Source organism: Nothobranchius furzeri, chromosome 1, assembly GCF_043380555.1.
Source record: "Nothobranchius furzeri strain GRZ-AD chromosome 1, NfurGRZ-RIMD1, whole genome shotgun sequence".
Taxonomy (NCBI): Eukaryota; Metazoa; Chordata; class Actinopteri; order Cyprinodontiformes; family Nothobranchiidae; genus Nothobranchius; species Nothobranchius furzeri.
The window spans coordinates 24,128,759-24,134,002 of record NC_091741.1 but is presented as its reverse complement, the minus strand read 5'-3'; the positions used below and the strand labels follow the sequence as shown (position 1 = coordinate 24,134,002).

Genomic DNA, 5,244 nt, shown 5'->3' with positions numbered 1-5,244 from the left:
CCATGAATTCCGGCGTGAGGTATGATACTTAAATTAATGCAGTTGACAGAAAATTGAAACGTGGCTGTAAAATTACATACTAAATTAAGTACTGAGACTGACTAATAACATTAACTTGAAATGAACGCCCCATTGGGTGCTGGAGAGCCAAACAGCGTTGCTGCCATATTGGACGGGTCTCATCACTCTCCAAAGTGTATTTATCATATTCATGTCATATTAGAGCGAGCAACTAGGCCTGTTTCTGTGCCACCTACGGTTACAGCAACTGGCGTATAATAGAAAAAGGGTCATGTGGGATTACTAGTGACTTTTCTAGCCTACCTGATAGGATTTTATTTAAATAATTTTAAGTATATTTATATTTTAATTATCATGCCATATCATGTGTCTGATTTTGTGAAAAAACATTATATAATGTGTTTTTTAGCTGTTTTAAGCACCTTCCTCAGTAGAAATGAATGCACTGGGGGTGAATGGAGGCCCATCAAAAATGGCAGCAGGCCACTACGGCTGCTCCAGTCCACGGGGCATCTATGTATATATGTCTGTGGGTTTGAAAACAACATGTAAATTTGAGGTCTGCAACCTACAATCCAAATAGGCATTCCCCCATCCAGTCCACCGAAACTGGTTTGGAGCTGAAACAGTTACAAGACCTTCTGAAAAGAGACCATTTATATATTTTGATAAATATCTGAAAGAGGATTGGGGAAACATTAAATAAAAAAAAGAAAATTTTCTTAGATTCATGACAATAAAAAGAGTATTATGAAAAAATGGAAAACTTGGATGAAAGTCAGACTGCCCCGCCTACATACAGTGCACAAAGGCCAAAAATAAGCTATTTGTTATTTTAGAAAAACCACAATTTTGATTTTTAAAGAAGAAAAAAATCCAATGTTTTTTTTCTTATGTGGAAAATTGTAATACTGGTACTGCTTTCGAGTTTTGCTGGTATAAATTATACAACTGTGCTCAATCCAAGGGTGAACAAAAAAATTGCAATGTTATAACTATTTCCTGTACAACAGTTTCTAAACAAGTGTTGTTTGTAAATGTAAACATTGATTATTTTAAAAAATGTCATGAAGATTGTTAGCTAATATGGAAAATATGGGAGTTAGCATTAATTGAAACTATTTTTTCACATAGGGTGCTCGAAATTTGAATCCAGTTCCCTATCATGCCGAATATATGGGTCATAAACTACACCTGGACCAAAATGAAAAGCTGGTGATGTTTGGTGTGACGCACGTGTTGGCCGTTGATGGCTACAGCAGCAAGATTGTTGCACATTCCACCATGCCAGTAAAAAACAACCTTGTCATTTATGAGGAAATATACAGGTAAATATATTCATAGCTACCAGTGGAACAATTAATAATTTCTTACTCTTCTGTATTGTCTTTTCAATATCTACATCTTTGTTTTGAGTCTGTAAATTTCAGTTCAGTCATGTAAACATTGTTTATTCCAGACCTGCAGTCATGAACCATGGTATGTGAGATCAAGTCAGGGTTGACCATGGCAGAGAGTTTAATCTGTGTCTTTACATGCAAGAAAAACTGTCGCAACATAGGCGCAACCTCAGCAGGCCACCATACCTCCAAACCACATCAACAAGGGTGAGATTTTAGTATTATTGAAATGCAAATTAGCAACTCACAGTTAATCTTACTACAGTAGACTACTACATACTGTGACTGCTATTTATATAAGGTCTTTAGTTTAAATGCACACTTTTGTACATTTATTCCTTCAAACGTGCATTTTCCTACATAAAAATCATACCTTGATTTGTGTGTGTGTGTGTGTAAAAGTGGAGTTGAGCTTGTAAATTTGCATGACAAATAATTATGATTCTGAAAAAAAGAATAACAGTTACATTTTCTCTTGTTAAAATTGCAGTTTTTTTGAATACTTGATTTGAATTTGTAATCAACAGAACCTTCGAGTGGAAAGGTTGTGGCCAGAGGTGAACAATCGTGTTAACTACCCCCTGAAACAGGCTTTGGTTCACCTGCTGGACCAGGAAGCTGTGAGCCTGGAGGACAACCTGACTAGATTCTGCATATCAAATTTGACATGTCAAGTAAGCCAAATAGGACTTAACGGAGTTGTTCAGTCATGGAATGCACACAGGATCCCAGGTATCTTTAACTTTGTATTTACAACTCTTTAAGATACAATAGAATATAAACTTTCCACACTGTCCCTTTGTGGGGACATTTTGTTACAACAGCAAAGCAAATTTACTGTGCAACATTAGAGGTATATTGATCTTTTTCATTCCAGGTACATCCAACCTAAATTTGCTTGAATCTGTTTTTTAGGCAATGGGATACCCAATGAACTGTCAGAAGACCGCTGTCTTACTGAAGTCTCTGAGGAGCTGCTGCCATGTGCCTCTGTTGTTGCAAACATGTATGAGCAGGACTTGGGATCCTCACTTACTTGGGTGTCTACTTTTGGAACAGACCCGTTTTCATCTGAAGAGGACAGAATCCATGCAGAGCAGGACTTTGCAATTGACTACCCTGACATGTCTCTTCTTTTTAATCACGTGGTTAATGGTGACCATACTCCTTTCCAGGATGCATTGATCTCCTTAATGAATGTGACTGAAAGATATGTCTGAGAAAATGTATTAGCACTGCTTTCTTGCAACTTCTGGTGTCGTCCAGTAACTCAATTAATTGACCATTTTTTCAAAAATAAATTTTTACAACTGAAAAATCAGGATGTATGGAACAGTTTTACATTTCTTCCAAAGCTTTAAGTTATTTGAAATGAGCTAATAAACATTAATGTTAACTGTCTGGCATCACTAAGGTAACCCCCCCCCCCCCCCCCCCTACCCCCCCTTTACCTCTTTACCACACATACTATTTTGGTCTAATTCTTATTTGAGCATGAGCCTTAGAACAGAAATGTCATGTGCTTGATGATTAATTTGGAACATACCAAACAGGTAAACAAGTCTTTATTGTAGAAACAATTCCCAGACAATTGCAATTATAAAAATATATGAGAACTTTCAATACAATCATTATGTAAGATAGTGCAAACGAGGTCATTTAGCTTGTAAAAAATGAGGTAAAAACAAAGTCACCAAGCAAATCGTTCATAGTTCAAGTTAAAAGTGCTTTCCATGTATTAATGAACAACATTCAGTGAAACAGGGAACAAAGAATTGCTTAAAATAATGCTTTAAGCTCAATATTACTGCCAGAGTGCATTTCCCAATGCAGCCAGGCCATCAGAGAGTCCAGTGACTCTTACTGTGTTGATGCCAAACTCATCTGCTCGACATTTTGGGCAAAACGCAGAATTTTTCTTCCACTCTTCAGCGCAGGTCAGGCAGCCAATAAGGCTTTGGCAGCATGTTGCAACAATGGGCTCAACCACAGGCTCTGCAAATTTGGTTAGAACAGTTGTAAAACACAATAAATACAATTCGTTTTTTAATGGCAGGACACTGTGCTCTAAGTGCTCAATAAGCAGCAGATAGTATGGAAGTAACCCTGAAATCTGCAAACAAAAGACAAAATCCTTTTTTTTTTTTTGTTAATTACCTTTGCAGACAACACAGGCAAAGGCATCTTTAACAGCTGCTGCATCGGCTGCTCTCAGGGACACTGCTGTGCTGCGGTTGGAATTAGCCAGCTCCGTCAGTTCCCGGATAGTAGTCGACACTTCTCGAAGCCCCTGTGCTGCCAAAATGACCTCCTCAATTTGATCGTACACAGCATCAAGGCCATTATCATCTCGCCGGCTGAAAAGCAAGATAAACATACATTATAACCTACTTGTTCTCAATAACATACTTGTAAAGTTACAGTCCAACACTGAAATGAAATTTCTGCATTTGACCCATCCCCGTGGGGAGTGGTGAGCTGCAGCTGCACTCAGGAACTATTTGGTGGTTTAAAAGTAGAATAACTGTGTTAGTCATATTGTTATGATGCAGCCAATATTTTAAATTCAGAGTTTAAAAGTCTGGCTGTTGTAAATACCATTGATCTGTCAACCTAACTAGCTAATTTGATGTAGCGCCTTCTAAGAGTCCTGGAACCCCCCAAGGCGCTTTACAACACAATCATCCACCCATTCACACAAACATTCACACGCTGGTGGGGATGAGCTACGATGTAGCTACAGCTGCCCTTGGGTGCACTACAGAGGCAAGGCTGCTGAGCACTGGCGCCACCAGTCCATAAGACCACCACCAGCAGGGTTCAGTGTCTTGCCCTAGGACATGACAACAGCGACAGACTGAGCGGGGCTAGAACCTGCAACCTTCCGATAACGGGGCGAGCTATTAACTCCTGTGCCACTGTCGCCCCACCAAATGAACCACAGTAATCCAAACTTGTGCATGAACTTCCAGAGATGAACTATTTTGGCAAAACCATTTTCACAAAGAAGAAACTTACTTACAAAATGTGCAGTCTAAATTCACACCAAATGAAATTCCTGTGTAAATACCTCAGCTTCCTCTTTTTACTTCCTTGTAACTGCAAGAAGTCTTCCTCTCTCACAGCCAAGACTTTCCTTGCATTTTGCTTCCAAAATGCTGATCCTGTAAGTAAAATGGTCGATTCAGTTCACAACACATTAAATTTTTTCTTCACAGAAATTAGTGTTTTTTTTTACTAGGAGGTTTAAAATGTTCATTTACCTCTGGTTCCTTCCGTTTCCAAGATTTTGTTTCCCTGACCATCAGTAAGGATAATTAACTCCTCTTGTTCAAGGGCCTCGTTGACTTTTCTGGTGATGCCCACTACAGAAGCTTCAAACTCAGAGAAACGCACCGTCAGGGTCTTGCTTGTTTCCAATCTGCCATCAACAAGTTCAGCGATGAAGATGGTCCTGATAATGACAATAATTTAATTACTCATATAATCCTGAAATAGAGACAGAATAATAAAAATATTAATATTAATAATAATAATTTTTATTTATAACGCACTATACATTGGACATCAAATCTCACAGTGCTACAAAGATCAAACAAGTAACAGATAAAAACTAATTAAAACAACAACAACAAAAAAAGTTCACAGACACTTAAAAATACGCTTTTCTAAAAAGGAAGGTTGTCAGTTCCCTTTTAAAAACATCGACGGTCAGGGGGGCTCTGAGGTGTTCAGGAAGAGTGTTCCACAGACACGGAGCAGATGCTGTAAAAGTTCTGTCGCCCATGGTCTTAAGCCGTGTCCTGGGCGCAACCGAGAGGTG

At 38.6% G+C, this 5,244-nt stretch overlaps 1 long non-coding RNA gene across 1 annotated transcript; it reads right to left on the bottom strand.

Moving 5' to 3' along the window:
* Window positions 1-3,583: 3,583 nt before the first annotated feature.
* Window positions 3,584-4,865, bottom strand: LOC139070783 (uncharacterized). The gene is made up of 3 exons (XR_011521239.1): window positions 4,685-4,865; window positions 4,492-4,585; window positions 3,584-3,778 (listed from the first exon to the last, which is right to left on the bottom strand). It is a non-coding gene; the product is annotated as an uncharacterized lncRNA (long non-coding RNA).
* Window positions 4,866-5,244: the final 379 nt, after the last annotated feature.